The 15854-nt window shown below is 39.7% G+C and overlaps 1 non-coding gene across 1 annotated transcript; it reads right to left on the reverse strand.

Annotated features, from left to right (window-relative positions):
• Positions 1–7143: 7143 nt before the first annotated feature.
• On the reverse strand, positions 7144–7250 carry LOC137757563 (U6 spliceosomal RNA). Its single transcript, XR_011072403.1, has one exon. It is a non-coding gene; the product is annotated as a U6 spliceosomal RNA (small nuclear RNA).
• Positions 7251–15854: the final 8604 nt, after the last annotated feature.

Consider the following 15854-nt stretch of genomic DNA (forward strand, 5'->3'; position numbering starts at 1 on the left):
TCACATGAGATTTCTAACAAAGGTACACAGTCATTTTGCCTTCACAGAAGGAGCATTTTTAGGTCATGAAATATCTTCTTTTTATACTCAGTTGCTAGCTTAGGGCACACTTTCTCGGAAGCTACATCACCTAAATCCATAGATACTGGGTTCCCTTACCATAAAGCAATCCTAAACAATGAGATGCATCATGCTACAACATTCTATAGACAAGCATTGTCTTGCTAGCACTTGGCTTGCTCAGCATGAGGTGTGCCAGTAGTGTGATCACAATGAGATGAGACTCAATCTCCTGTCTCCTTTCTCTCCCTAAAGATCTCTGACACCCTCAGAAATGAAGGGAATTTATGGAACGTCTGCTGCTTTAACCACTGACTTTCCAGTTTAAAAGTCTAAGGAAGATTTTCATTTCTATTAAGATGCACATTGTATATTCTTGCCTCCTTTGTCATAGATTAGGTGACCATAGGTACATGGGTTTCTCTGGACTTTCTATCCTGTTCCATTGATCTATATTTCTGTTTTTGTGCCAGTACCATACTGTCTTGTTTACTGTAGCTTTGTAGTATAGTCTGAAGTCAGGGAGCCTGATTCCTCCACCTCCATTTTTCTTTCTCAAGATTGCTTTGACTACTTGGGGTCTTTTGTGTTTCCATACGAAGTGTAAAATTTTTTCTTCTAATTCTGTGAAAAATGCCCTTGGTAATTTGTTAGGGATTCCATTGAATCTGTAGATTGCTTTGGGTAGTATAGTCATTTTCACAATATTGATTCTTCCAATCCAAGAACATGGTATATCTCTCCATCTGCTTGTGTCATCTTTGATTTCTTTCTTCAGTACCTTACAGTTTTCTGAGTAAAAGTCTTTTGCCTCCTTAGGTAGGTTTATTCCTAGGTATTTTATTCTTTTTGTTGTGATGGTAAATAGAATTGTTTCCTTAATTTCTCTTTCTGATCTTTCGTTGTTAGTGTATAGGAATGCCAGAGATTTCTGTGTATTAATTGCATCCCGCAACTTTAGCAAATTCATCTATGAGCTCCGGTAGTTTTCTGGTAGCATCCTTAGGACTTCCTATGCACAGCACCATGTCACCTGCAAAGAGTGACAGTCCCACTTCCTCCTTTCCAACCTGGATTCCCTTCACTTCTCCTTCTCCTCTGATTGCCGTGGCCAGGACCTCCAAAACCACGCTGAATAATAAAGGCAAGAGTGGACATCCTTGCTTTGCTCCTGATTCCAGAGGAATTGCTTTCAGCTTTTCACCATTGAGAATGATGTTTGCTGCACTACCCCACCATGCACAGTCATTCTCAACTCAATCAGCTTTACGTATTCTAGGTTGTAAAAGTATTCTTTAACAAATGAGTCCCCCAAAATATACTTAGTCTATTTTAATGTAACCAGAATACTTGAGTTTCATATCTAAGAGGTAATCATGCTTTGTGAATTGTTCAAACAGCTAGAAAAAAGCTAATGATCCTTTCTAAAAGATGAGGGCATTGAAGCAAAATTGACTTCTTTGTATGAGGAAAGGTTTAGCAGCCTATTCTAATAAACAATCAATAATAACACACCACCCCCAGCAATTTTCATTCTTGACTGTAAATGAAACTGACATGTGATTTGTCAGTGAAAAAAAAAAATTAAGGTGAGCTATATACACTGTTTTATTTTTCAGGCAGTCATGAAAGTTGTGCTTTTGCATGTGCTTTTTCTATGCTTTCCTTACTTCTGCTACTGAATTGTTTGATGTTTTATGGATTGTTTGATATCTTTAATTGGTAGATGTTCAAAGGAAAAAGTAGAAGGTGCTTCTTCTCAGTGTTTGCATTAACACCTTTGTATCCCTTAGAAGCTGATCTGTGAACCTAAGCAAAACATGGAATTGTATGCGCCAGTGGATTACTCGAGGCTCTTCAGAGAAACAGAACCAGTAGGATGTGTATATATAGAGAGAAAGAGGTTTATTATAATAAACCTCAACAGAGGAAAGGAGAAAGAAGATGTGGTACATATATACAATGCAATATTACTCAGCCATAAAAAAAAGGAATGAAGTAATACTATTTGCAGCAACATGGATGGACCTAGAAATTATATTTAGTGAAGTAAGTCAGACAGAGAAAGACAAATATCATATGATATGACTTACATGGGGAATCTAAAAAATGGTACAAATGAACTTATTTACAAGACAGAAATAGAGTCACAGATGTAGAAAACAAATTTACGGTTACTGGGGGTAAAGGGGGGGAGTGATAAATTGGGAGATTGGGATTGACATATACCCACTACTATATATAAAATGAATAACTAATAAGAACGTACTATATATAACACAGGGAACTCTACTTAATACTCTGTAATGACCTATGTGGGAAAAGAATCTAAAAGAGAGTGGATATGTGTATATGTATAACCGATTCACTTTGCTGTACAGCAGAAACTAACACAACATTGTTAATCAACTATACCCCAATAAAAATTGAAAAAGGAAAATAAGGGAAGAGATTTCCCTCCCTTCATTTAAAAAAAAAAAAGTACTAGTTTAGAACCTCTAAATGCTCAAAGTAAAATTTTTATTTCCAATCGTAAAGGACAAATTAATTTATAATGAAAAAATGATTACCTCTCAAACATCTAGACATTTTTCACTGTGTATATTGAAATTAGTTTGACAGCTTAAAATACGAAACAGCTAGAGTTTCTCCTATAATGTAAAACGTGTTGTATGATGCCAAATGCACCATAAATCTTCATGCATTTGGGACGGGGGATTGTCTGAGAATGTTAGTTCATAAATGCTGTCTGGTGTTTTTCCTCTTTATTTTTTACATCTACATTTAAAATAAATTTTTAACAGAGTAATGGCAAAAAAAACAAAGAATTAAGAAAACCTGTGATTGTAGGTTTTTTTCTTCCTCCTTTGAAATGTGTATAAATCCTTTTTGAGAACTGGATAGGCCTTTTGCCCGCTTTGTAGCACAGGCGTGTCTTTCTCTAGGACCTGGGAGCCATCTCTTTGAAATATAAATGTCAAGGGGATATACCACCCCACCCTCCTCTTGCTGGTGGGAGGGTGGGAGCCTAACTTCAGTGGTCACTGAGCTCCAAGGTGTAGACCATGAGAATTTGTCTTTCCTCTGGATAAAGCCAGTTAGCTAACATAGATGGTCACCTCAATTACCAGGAAAATTTAGGGTGAACTATGTGACACATGGCGTTACCAAGTCCTCTAACCTGAGGATTAGTTGTTGTTTATCTTGAACATGTGTATGGAATGGGTTGTACCTGCTTGGCTTTATAAAAGGGGGAGATTTCTTTTTGTCTTTGCAATCTCTTAGTAGATTGCCTGTGATGTGTATCACATTCTGGTTTAAAGCCCATTCAGTAATAGAACTGTATTCTTTCTCTACTAAAAAAAAAAAAAAAAAAAAAAATCATGTCCTACAGTATTGCCCCATCTGTGTGGTTGGTTGAATCCGTGGTGGATGTGGAACCGTGAATATGGAGGTCCGATGTTTTCGTAAATTCATAGGAACATTGTTGACTGGGTAGTTGCTGGGCGCCCCTAACTCCCCTGTGTTGTTCAAGGGTCCGCTGTATATCTGTCATGAGACTAAAATTAAGTGATGCAGGCAAAAATGCGGCAATTCCTGGTACAAAGAAATCCCTGAAAAAAACACTGGCCCCCATGACTGCTTCTCCTGCCTGATGCACCATTCTGAGCAGAGGTGAGGTGAAACCAGCTCTCCTGGCTAATGAATAATTCAGTGTTAGGGTGCCCATCCAGCCATTTCAGAAGTGTGGAAGTATAAGTCTGTCCTTTTAGGGAGTGTGCTGAAAACAGGAAAAGGCAGTGTTTTATCTGGTGATGTATTAATCTCCTACCTGCATAGGGGTAAGACATTTCTCAAGTGGGACCCACCATCTATTTTTTCTTTTAGCAGTTTTTTTTGGTTGTGTTTTAATTTTTATTGCAGTACAGTTGATTTACAATGTGATGTTAGTTTCACGTGTACAGCAAAGTGAATCAGCCGTACATACACATATATCCGCTCTTTTTTAGATTCTATTCCCATATAGGCTACGACAGAGTATTGAGTAGAGTCCTCTGTGCTATACAGTAGGTCCTTATTAGTTATCTATTTTATACATAGTAGTGTGTTTATCTCAATCCCAATCTCCCAATTTATCCGCCCCCCCTTTACCCCCTGGTAACCATAAGTTTGTTTTCTACATCTGGGACTCTACTTCTGTTTTGTAAGTAAGTTCAGTTGTACCCTTATTTTTTTAGGTTCCACATATAAGCGATATCATAGGATACTTGTCTTTCTGTGTCTGATTTACTTCACTCAGTATGACAATCTGCAGGTCCATCCATGTTTCTGCAAATGGCATTATTTTGTTCTTTGTTTTTATGGCTGAGTAATATTCCATTGTATATATGTACCACATCTTCTTTATCCATTCATCTGTTGATGGACGTTTAGGTTGCTTCCATGTCTTGGCTATTGTAAATAGTGCTGCAGTGAACATTGAGGTGCATGTATCTTTTCGAATTATGGTTTTCTCCCCACCATCTATTAAGCACAGTTGAAACTTAAGCAAAATGATGGATATTGGTTCCTTAATAGAACTTGGTATGGGATTTACTGTGAATGTATTTACTTCCTCACAAGGGAGGAAAATGGCAAGACGTCCACGTTATGCCAAAGAGGGGCTCACTCAAATGCCAACATCACTGCTTCCTGATCTCTTTCTTCTTTCCCTGTTGGAAAGTCAGAACTGAATTTTAGAGCACCATGTTGTAATAAGGGGTCTCCAAGATCCTTCATCTGAAAGGTGAGGATAAAATATTTGTCCCACAGGTCTCTTTGGGTGACCATGGCTATAAAGTGGTTGGCTGCATGTGAGATAGCTATAGAAACTATGAAGTGCTATGAAATATAAGGGTCCTGCATTTACCCCCAAAGGCCTTCCCCTGCCTCCTAATATGGTTTGGATTCCCTGATCCATGATCCTTGCTTTTTACCCCCCATGCTGGCTTCTTCCTCCGCTTTCTAGCTTAACAATTAGCAAGCCCCAATCCTCCTTGGACTAGCTTTTCCTAACCCCGACCTGAGGGTGCTGGAGAAAAACACTCAACATATCAAATGATCTAACTTTAAGTTATGATAGCTACTCTCACAGTAAACAGCAGTCATTCCCCAAAGTTCTCCTCTCTTCTCTTAGTTAATTCATTCTGCCAAGACTGAATTTTCATTTCTCCTTTCTGATCAAATCTCCAACACCTTCTCACAGTGAGCCTATGAACTTGCCTTTTTTTTTTTTTTTTTTTCTTTTTTTTGGCCTTGCTGCTGCATGGCATGCAGGACCTTAGTTCCCCGACCAGGGATTAAACTCGCGCCCCCTGCAGTGAAAGCGTGGGGTCCTAACCACTGGACCACCAGGGAAGTCCCTGAACTTGCTTTTCATTTTCCTGAAAAATGGAAAGGTTTTCAAGTGAACGTGTCCATGTTATCATATCCATATAGATCCAGCTTGAGGAAAGTGTTAATATAGTGGCTCAGTCATAGGTTTTACTCAGTTCTTACTTTCTCTGTAGCCATGACGATGAGGCTCGATCAGACTTGGAGAATAAGACCAATAGAATGTTCACAGAGTGACCGGGTCATAACGTCCTTCTGTACACCCAAGGCTGTGGGTTAGAGGAACCAGACAGGCAACATGACTTGATGTAAGCATGAAGATGGACGATGTGTATCTGGAGCCACGTTTGGGCTCAGCCTCATGGCGGTTCATCCATCAGTATGCACCTGTGTGACTAGCCTCTTTTTAGGACTCTAGACCCTCAGGACCCAAGGCTGGATGCTCTTAGTGGACATCTTGCTACATGTCTCAGTAGTTCAGAGCAGGAGAGAAAAGTATGTCCTGTGTGACCATAGTAGAGAAAAGGAGGGAGGACTTTGCAGACTGTCTGTGATTTGTCTAGTCTCTGTCTGTGGATGTCTTTTCTCCACTCTTCTTCCCGAAACTCACCCCCTCCACTGGGATACTAGGTTGTTTTTCTTTTTTTTTTAAATTTTTATTGGAGTGTAGTTGCTTTACAATGTTGTGTTAGTTTCAGGTGTACAGCAAAGTGAATCAGTTATACATATATCCATTCTTTTTTAGACTCTTTTCCCATATAGGCCATTACAGAATATTGAGTAGAGTTCCCTGTGCTATACAGTAGGTCCTTATAAGTTATCTATTTTATATATAATAGTGTGTATGTGTCAATCCCAGTCTTCCAACTTACCCATCCTCCCCTTACAACCAAAGCAATCTCGAGAAAGAAAAACAGAGCTGGAGGAATCAGGCTCCCTGACTTCAGACTATACTACAAAGCTATAGTAATCAAGACAGTATTGTACTGGCACAAAAACAGAATATAGATCAATGGAACAGGATAGAAAGCCCAGAAATAAATACAAGCATCTGTGGTCAACTAATCTATGACAAAGGAGGCAAGGACATACAATGGAGAAAAGACAGTTTCCTCAATAAGTGGTGCTGGGAAAATGGGACAGCTACATGTAAAAGAATGAACTTAGAACACTCCCTAACACCATACACAAAAATAAACTCCAATTGGATTAAAGACCTAAATGTGAAGCCGGACACTGTAAAACTCTTAGAGGGAATCATAAGCAGAACACTCTCTGGCATAAATCACAGCAAGATCTTTTTCGATCCACCTCCTAGGACACTAGGGTTTATCTTCTGTCACCTACACAAGGACTGTGCTTCATGGATACACTCTCCTCTGCTTCTCAACTGATGATCTGTTTCCTCAAGAGGATCATTCCATCAACATAGAATGTGCTGCAATATATACCACTTTAAAAAAATTGAGATCCTGGAAAGCTTACTGCTATCCCTCAGTATTGCCAAAGAGCTCTGCTCAATTGTACCCGCCATATCAAGTTCCTCTCCTGAACTTCTCTGTGAATCTACTCCAATAAGATTTCCCTTCTTTTTTTTTTTTTTTCATTTTATTTTATTTATTTATTTTTTAAACATCTTTATTGGAGTATAATTGCTTTACAATGGTGTGTTAGTTTCTGCTTTATAACAAAGTGAATCAGTTATGCAAATAAAAATATGGACACTTCACGAATTTGCGTGTCATCCTTGCCCAGGGGCCATGCTAATCTTCTCTGTATTGTTCCAATTTTAGTATATGTGCTGCCGAAGCAAGCACAGATTTCCCTTCTTTTTTTTTTTTTTTTTTTTTTTTAATTTTTTTGTTATTTATTTATTATTTATTTTTGGCAGTGTTGGGTCTTTGTTTCTGTGTGAGGGCTTTCTCTAGTTGCGGCAAACGGGGACCACTCTTCATCGCGGTGCGCGGGCCTCTCACTATTGCGGCCTCTCTTGTTGCGGAGCACAGGCTCCAGGCGCGCGGGCTCAGTAGTTGTGGCTCACGGACCTAGTTGCTCCGCGGCATGTGGGATCTTCCCAGACCAGGGCTCGAACCCGTGTCCCCTGCATTGGCAGGCAGATTCTCAACCACTGCGCCACCAGGGAAGGCCCAGATTTCCCTTCTTAAAGGAAGGACCACTCCACCAAGAACACCCTTATCCAGGTTACTACTGTCTCTGCTGACAAATACAGTGGTTATTTTTTGCCCTCATTATGCTTGGTTTATCAGCTCTATTTGAAGTAGTTGACCATTTTCTCTACTTGGCCCCCACGATGTTGCTATTATTTTGGACCTCCTCTAGACTTCTTTTCCAGCACTTCTGGCAATCCTTCTGCTTTCCCCAAACTCTAAAATTTTGAGGGTTCCTGGGCTCATTCATAGGATGAACTCATCTTTTCATACATTCACTTCATATTTAATATCATGCTGTTCTACAGCTTTAAATACCTTTTAATCCCTGGTAACTCCCAAGTTTCTATCCAGCCTCAGTTCATTCTTTGCTTGCCCTAGAACTTTAGAAAAGTCTAAACCTACATATCCTATTGCCAATTTGGCAAACCTTACACGCCCTACAGACATCTCCAGTTTCGCATGTTAAAAAAATGAATTCTTAAGTCCTTCCTTTATTCTCAATTCTGGTCCATCCATGGTATTTCTCATATACACATGAAAATTATCCTGCTGGGCTAACAGTTGCTGAGACCAAAAATCTTAAAGTATTTCTTCTGCTCTTTTAATATATAATGCACATTCAATTGATCAACATATTCTATTCTCCTTTCAAAATATGTCTGGAATCTTAAACATTTCCTACTACCACACTTTTATCCTTTTATTCCATACCCCAATTATATTTCACATTACCAACTGTAATATTCTCATATCTGATGTCTTTTCTTTCATCCTTGTCACTCTTTAAAATTTTTTTTTTAATTTTACGTTGGAGAAAGGTGATTAACAATGTTGTCTAGTTTCAGGTGTACAGCAAAGTGATTCAGTTATACATATACATGTATCTATTCTTTTTCAGATTCTTTTCCCATGTAGGTTATCACAGAATACTGAGCAGAGTTCCCTGTGCTATACAGTAGGTCCTTGTTGGTTATATGTCTTAAACATGGTAGTGTGTATATGTTGATCCCAAACTCCCAGTCTCTCCCTCCACACCCCCCGCTTTCCCCTTTGGTAACCATAAGCTTGTTTTCTAAGTCTGTGAGTCTGTTTTGTAAGTAAGTTCATTTTTATCATTTTTTAAAAGATTCCACATATAAGTGATATCATACGATATTTGTCTTTCTCTTTCTGACTGACTGCATTTAGTATGATCATCTGTAGTTGCGTGCATATTGCTGCAAATGGCATTATTTCATTCTTTTTGTTGGCTGAGTAGTATTCCATTGTATATATGTACCACATCTTCTTTATCCATTTCTCTGTTGATGGACATTTAGTCTGTGGATGGAGTGATCATTTTAGACCAAGTCAGGGCAAGCCTGTCTTGTTCTCGAAACCCTCCAATGACTCGTGTCCCATTCAGGGTGAAATCAAGTCCTCAGAAGTCCTACAAGAACTTTCTCCACCTCTGAGCTCATTGCTCCCCATGTCTTGCCAGCCGTACTTTCTGGGCTCCCCCCACATTCTCACGTGCTTCGCTGTAGCTCATAGAACATCACTATCAAACGCAAACCTCAGAAATTTTGTCTTTGATGTTTCTGTTCCTTTTCCCTTCCACAAGCATGACTTGCTTCCTCACTTCCTTTGCAGTGTAACATTTTCAGAGACGCCTTCCCTGACCACTCTGCACCAAAGACTTCCCTCCGTAACTCTCTCCTCCCAATACTTTTTTTTTTTTGGCTGCACCACGTGGCATGCGGGATCTTAGTTCCCCAGCCAGGGATCCAACCCTTGCCCCCTGCAGTGGAAGCACGGAGTCTTAACCCCTGGACCTCCAGGGAAGTCCCTCCACTCCCAGTATTTTTGTGTTACTAGAAAGAGCATAAAGAAATTCAGATGAAGCAACTACAAGATACATTCTCTAGAACATACTTCCATGTAAATGTATCCATTATTTTCATTATGAGGGCCCCTTTCATAGAATCTGCACATGTTAGGATTCATAAAAATGACCCTCAGGCTTGTAACTTATACCACGACGCGTTATTCCTCAGTTTGGGGAATAAAATGCAATTTTCAAAATGCTCTGTGTTTTTGGTGGCTTTGGCAGTTTTAATTTCAGCACATTGTAGTGCATTTGTGTGCGACTTTCCTTAAGCTAAGACCTGAAGTCGCGACCCCTGATAAGAAACGCTCCATACGCCTAGCTGGCATTTTACCTTTCTGGGCCAAGCAGTGTTTTCGATTGAAGGCTAGCATTTAACATGAAAATTTAAGCACAGTGTATGAGCTGAGTTGGAATACTGAGTCCCTGAGTCTTAAAGGAATTGGAAAAAATGCTAATAATATGGCCACATCATAAAGTCTTACAAGCCAAAGTGTTAGCATTTATAGTATATTCAAAATGCATTCCCGCAATGTAAAATGATAATTTGCCCTTTGTGACTATGGAAACCCTTTCCCTGTTTATTATTTAGTCCTCTTCACGCCAGACCTTCTGGAAAGTACCCACACTCAGCATCTTCAGAAAAAATGTGGATTTCTTTAAATAAAGATTTTGTATTGTAATATGTCTTGGAGATAAAAATCACCAAAATGGCAGTAATGCTATTTTTGTCCCTTTGAGGTTGAGGGTATTAACGTTTTCTCTGCTCCTCATGGCTGGTGTTTGGTCTCTTACGTTAATGGGAAAAAAATTTTTTTTCTAAGTTCGGTGTGTTGGAAGAAAAAAAACCACCATGGAATCTAATATAAATTCTTCATATCCTAAGGTTAGTAATTGTTTAGGTGTTTCTGTATTAAGCTTTCTGAAAAGCTGTGCTGTGTGTTATGTGGGTTGTGAGTGATTGGATTTGCCCTGTTAAAATTGTAAAGAATAAAGCAAGATTAGGAAAAAACTAAGTTGACATAAATTAGGATATGTGGTTGGGAACAAGAGAGGGACACACAGAAAGGAAGATGCAAATCAGAAACACATAAAAATGCAGTTGTGAAAACAAATGAATGAATATAACAAAACAGAGATACAGAGAACAAACTAGTGGTTCCCAGTGGGGAGAGGGAAGCGGGAGGGGCAGGATAAAGGGATAGGGGCTTAAGAGGTACAAACTATTAGGTATAAAATAAATAAGCTCCGAGAGTATATTATACAGCACAGGGTATATAGCCAATATTTTATAACTTTAAATGGAATATTACCTTTAAAAATTGTGAACCACTATACTGTACACCTGAAACTTACATAATATTGTACATCAGCTATACATCAATAGAAATAAATAATAAAAGTATCCATTACATAAAAAGATCAAGATATTACATACCTCTTAGAATATGGTAAAAAAAAAAAAAAAGTTTATCACATGCTAAGAATGGTTGTTCTCAGCTCCTACACAAAATAAAATTGACAGTCAAACTAATTGCCTGATAAACATGTGCTCACTTTACATTCTTATTGCCTGTAGATAATTGTAGTTTGGGGATTGCCATGTGATAACTGTTCCCTTTATCTTATGCAATATCCCTTTGTCAAAGTGCGTTAAACACACATGCTTATGGAATATATTCTACAATATGTTATATAGTATACCATTATATAGCCCCCCCCCAAAAAAAGATGGAGGAATCAACAAAAAAACATTACCATGTTTTGCTTCCCATGGATTTGCCATTGTTTTGTTTTTTGAGGTGATTCTGTGTGAGGATTCTCTTTCAATATCTCCACCTATCAAACTAAATCTTAACGTCCTTAAGTGAGATAATGAGTGTGGATAAAGTTCTGTTTCATCTGGGGAGGGCAGAATAAAGTTAGTTTTTATTATATAAGCTGAGTTGGGAGGGGAGTGGTGATCTGATGGCACACTGTGACTTTCGCAGGGAATTCAGTTCTTCAGGTTCCATACTGAGTTTCTGGGTTCAGGAAGCCGGCCTCAGAGGGGTCCTGCAGACCTTCCCATGAGGAGGGTCCTGTCTGGGTTCAAAAATGAAAGAAGTGTGGGCTTGGCCAGCGAGGGCTACGCTGATTGTCTGTTTGGTATAAGCTATCAGTGCTGTAACCGGGACAAGATTTCCAGGAATATCCCCATCCTACGGGAATGTACACAGTACCCAATCTTTTGAAGCAAAAAGATGTAAAAGATCACCTGTTTTTAACCCTGCCACTTCACCAAATGTTTTCCCTTCTCCATCCCATCCTGATCCTGCTAGGAGGGGGCCATCGTCCTGGCCCTTGGTCATCCCAAGAGAGAGATCGTCAAAGGCAAGGAGACTATTCCCATGAATCAGACTGGTCTTCACGAGGGCACCCCCATGCCACCATCTTCCCTCCTTTCCCTCTGTCCATTCAAGGGTCTGTTTCTTGGGTTTATTCTCACTGCCAACATTACTCTATCTTGTTCCCAATTACTGTGGCTAAACAAAATTTTAACAGTCTGCATAGATTATTGAAATTGTCACAAGGACTGCATTGATGGCTTTAGCCATAAAACCAATCTTGTCACTGACATATTACTACTGTAAAATTTATTTTGTACACGGCCCCAGAAACGTTCAAGGAAAACTAGCAAAATGCAGTGTGAATGTCTTCCTTTCCTATCTTGAAGGTCATTGTCAGTATCACCTCCATTCTCGAAAGGCACTTATCAGACCCTGCAGGATGTGGCTTAAAGCAACTCAGTGCTGCTTCATCAAAACAAACAAACAAAACCCAAGCGGCTTATTCACGTGTATGTTGGAATAAGCTGACCAAACACAGCATTTGTCTATGATACGAACCATTGCCTTCTTCCTTTCTTTGGATTATAGGTTTTTACATTATTTTAAGAGCAAAACATGCCCACTTGCACCTTGCTACAAAACCAGTTTGCTTTACACTGTTTGCTAAATAGTCTGAAGCAAGCACAACTTGCTAAGTTAGCTCGTTTCCCGAGATTTGAGTGTTCTTGCAGCATTTCCCGTGTTTCTACGCCCATTTATACCTGACAGGTGATATGAATGCCCCAGAATTCCTAAGTGGGTTGTCATGAGCAGTGTGATAAAAGTAGCAGTAGCCTAAAATCATTGCTAATTCAAAATCCGTCTCAACTTAAGCCATAAATTTTGAATTAACAAGTGTCTAGATGCAAGCAGTAAAATAGATGAGCATTCCTTTAGATGCTTACAGCGTATTATGAATCATTTTCCCTTCACCTTAACGATGTGAAGACAATCAGAAGAAAATGAAAAGAATTTGAATGGTGTCATCACATTCAAAGACAAACCAGTAGAGTATATATGCAGGGAGTTGTAAAATGATCACGCCTAGAATCCCTTTCAGGGACCGATATCCTTCATATAGTTATAACTTCTGCATATTTGATGGACCTACATTTATCGAGGTCAATGTATCATAATTTCTTTTTGCAGCGTTTATTCCCAGGGCCGTAAGTTTTTGTTTCTTCAGTTTCTTCTGGGGTATCTTTTTCTTCTCTGCAACCTCCTCTTCTGGTTTAGGGACAATCGCTTCTTTTTCAGTAAGGATCATCTCAGCGTGTCAGGGAGAGCTCACGTATGGGTTGATCCGACCATGAGCTCTGTAAGTCCTGAGCCGTATCGCGGGGGATTTGTTCACCTGGATATGCTCATTGACCAGAGAATCTACATCTAATCCCTTAAGTTCAGCATGACTCTCTGCATTTGTGAGCATGTGCAGTAAAGATTCAGCACTCTTTCTGGGCCACCGACCCTGCATCCAGCCCCACTGGACACACCTCCCGACTCCACCATTGTGACGACGGAATGGCACCCATTGCTTCTGTAAAGTGACATCCTTTAGATACTTGGTGACTTTTTGGATATGCCTACCCTTAATGGCCTGGGCAGTTTCATGTGTGTTTTTAAAGTGAACACAAAGATTTGAACCTCTTGATTTGCATGATCTTGTAGGGTTGTCTGGGTCAAGTGAATAGCGACCCATTTTTAGAGGTCACTTCAGGCTGCTTACCGGAAAAAGAGAGATCATAATTTCGTAAACTCTTCTTGAATTTCTGTGCACGGGAGAGTGGACAACGTGAAAGCCAGGACGAGAGAAGGTGGACACATTGGTGATTATTATGGGCTGCTCGTTTTAAAGGTTCTGAGAAGCAAAGCATTTGGGAGAATGTCACAGATCAGCAGCCAGCGTTCAGAAAGAGATGACAGGGGCTTATCAACAGGCTACCCAAGAGGTGCTTGCAAGGGGAAAAGCCAACATCCATTTTCAGAAAGTACTAGCACAGGTTGGGAGACAGAAGAGCAGTGTGTTTGAATCAGGGGGTTCCATAAATACTGCTAAATTTGGCTATCTTAATTAGTATCCCTGTATAGTCAACAGATTTTGTCCCTCAGATGCCACTGAGTCTTGGAAAACATCGACTCAGGTTCACCATATCTATCCCATTCCTATTTTCATTGACATGGTCTTACTTTGGTGAGTTTTCGTGTGTGCTTGTTTTGGGGGAAGGGGGAGAAATATGGTAGCACTTCTTAGCGTCCATAATTGCATGTGCCAGTTCCTGGTAATGAATTGCTTTATATCTATAACTATCTCTATATCCATATCCATATCTGCATCTAAAGCTATTCCTATATCTATCCATAGCCGCCATCTGTATCTGTATATCTGTTAATATATGTTCTATTGGTGGGTTTGTTTCTCTGGAGAAGCCTGAAAATACAGTCTTGTGCCTCATAGATTGTCTTTGAAGGTGTTTGGGGGTGGGCTAAAAACGAATGGTTTCCCTGACCAGTTACCAGTTAAAAGGAGGATCAGATATTTAAAGACAGCAAGAGGCAAACAACTAACAAAAGGAAATAGTTGAGACAGATATTGTATGTTTTAATAGTTGAGACAGATATCGTATGTTTTAAAAAGGGAAAAAAAAATGGGAAGGAAATCCAAAAAAGAGGGGATATATGTATACATAGAGCTGATTCACTTTGCTGTACCGTAGAAACTAACACACCATTGTAAAGCAACTCTACTCCAATAAAAATTAATTTAAAGAAACAAAAAAATTAAAAGGGGGAAGAAAAAGGCAACAGCCTCAGGATACGTCGGTCTTTTCGCTTGCAGTCACTCTCTTCTGATATGTTTCAGCTCTTTTTTTGTTTTCATACCTAGGGTGGTGTGAGATTTGAAAGATGAGTTTCTCTTTTTTTGTCTTCCCCAAATGCCAACTTGAAGATGTCTGAGATTTCCTTGTGACCTCATTAGTCTCTCATTCCTTATTGGGGCAAGTCTTGCCTGTTTGCAGACCGTCAAACTGGAAACGCGCAGATCTGTGTGTGTGTGTGTGTGCACGCCTGTGTGTGTGTGCTGTCCTGTAGAAAGATTCAGGGTCCTGATGGTACCCTGGCCACATCAATGTCCGGGCAGTGGACACCTGTCATAAACTAGAGTCTTGCCTGTGGCCAGGCCTGAGGCACAAACATCTTTATGAGCAATAAACCCTCCACAGAGAAGTCACCCTTTTTATCCCATGACAAAACATGACATGCCTACGGCTTGGTAAATGCATTTTTCTACAAATGATGTCTGTCATTTTTAGAACGACTTGTAACATTTCTTTTTTCATCAGCCTGCTTGTAGAGTTTAAATCAAGGGCTGGGTGTAATTATCTACGTGTCTGAGGTTAAAAATGGATGGGATTTCATCACTTAAAAAAGATGTCCATCGGCCCAACCTTGGGGTTCTCCTAATAACGTCCTGGTTCCCAGTCTGTCTGTATTTTACTCTGAACTACTACGTGCCTTCCCCTTGCCACCTGTGACCCATACCTCACGCTGGGAGCGGAAGCAGCTTCTCTGCTGGCAAATGCAACCTGTCCAAACTGCCGCCTGCAGGTACTAATCCCACCACCAGCCGTCTACATGGGTCTGGGCCGTTATTGAATCTTCTGTACCTCAGTGTTCTCACCTGTAAAATGCGCATGTATACGGTAGATGAGGTTCTGGGGAACAACACATGAAGATTATTTAGCACATGGGACTCCACAGACATTAACTGATACAACCCCTGCCTGGGAAAAACACCAAATATGGAGAAGAGTGAAGACAGGCACACATGATTTTCAAAGCATGGAAACTCTCACTTACTTGGGTAGCGCCACGATGCAGCAATAAATCTTTGATTGATTTCTGAGGCCACCAGAGTTTCTTTCTTTTCTTTTTTTTTTAATTTTAAAACTTCTGTTCCAGTTTTATTAAGATAGAATTGACATATACCATTGCATTAGTTTAAGGGGTACAACA

This window comes from Eschrichtius robustus, chromosome X, assembly GCF_028021215.1.
Source record: "Eschrichtius robustus isolate mEscRob2 chromosome X, mEscRob2.pri, whole genome shotgun sequence".
Lineage (NCBI taxonomy): Eukaryota > Metazoa > Chordata > Mammalia > Artiodactyla > Eschrichtiidae > Eschrichtius > Eschrichtius robustus.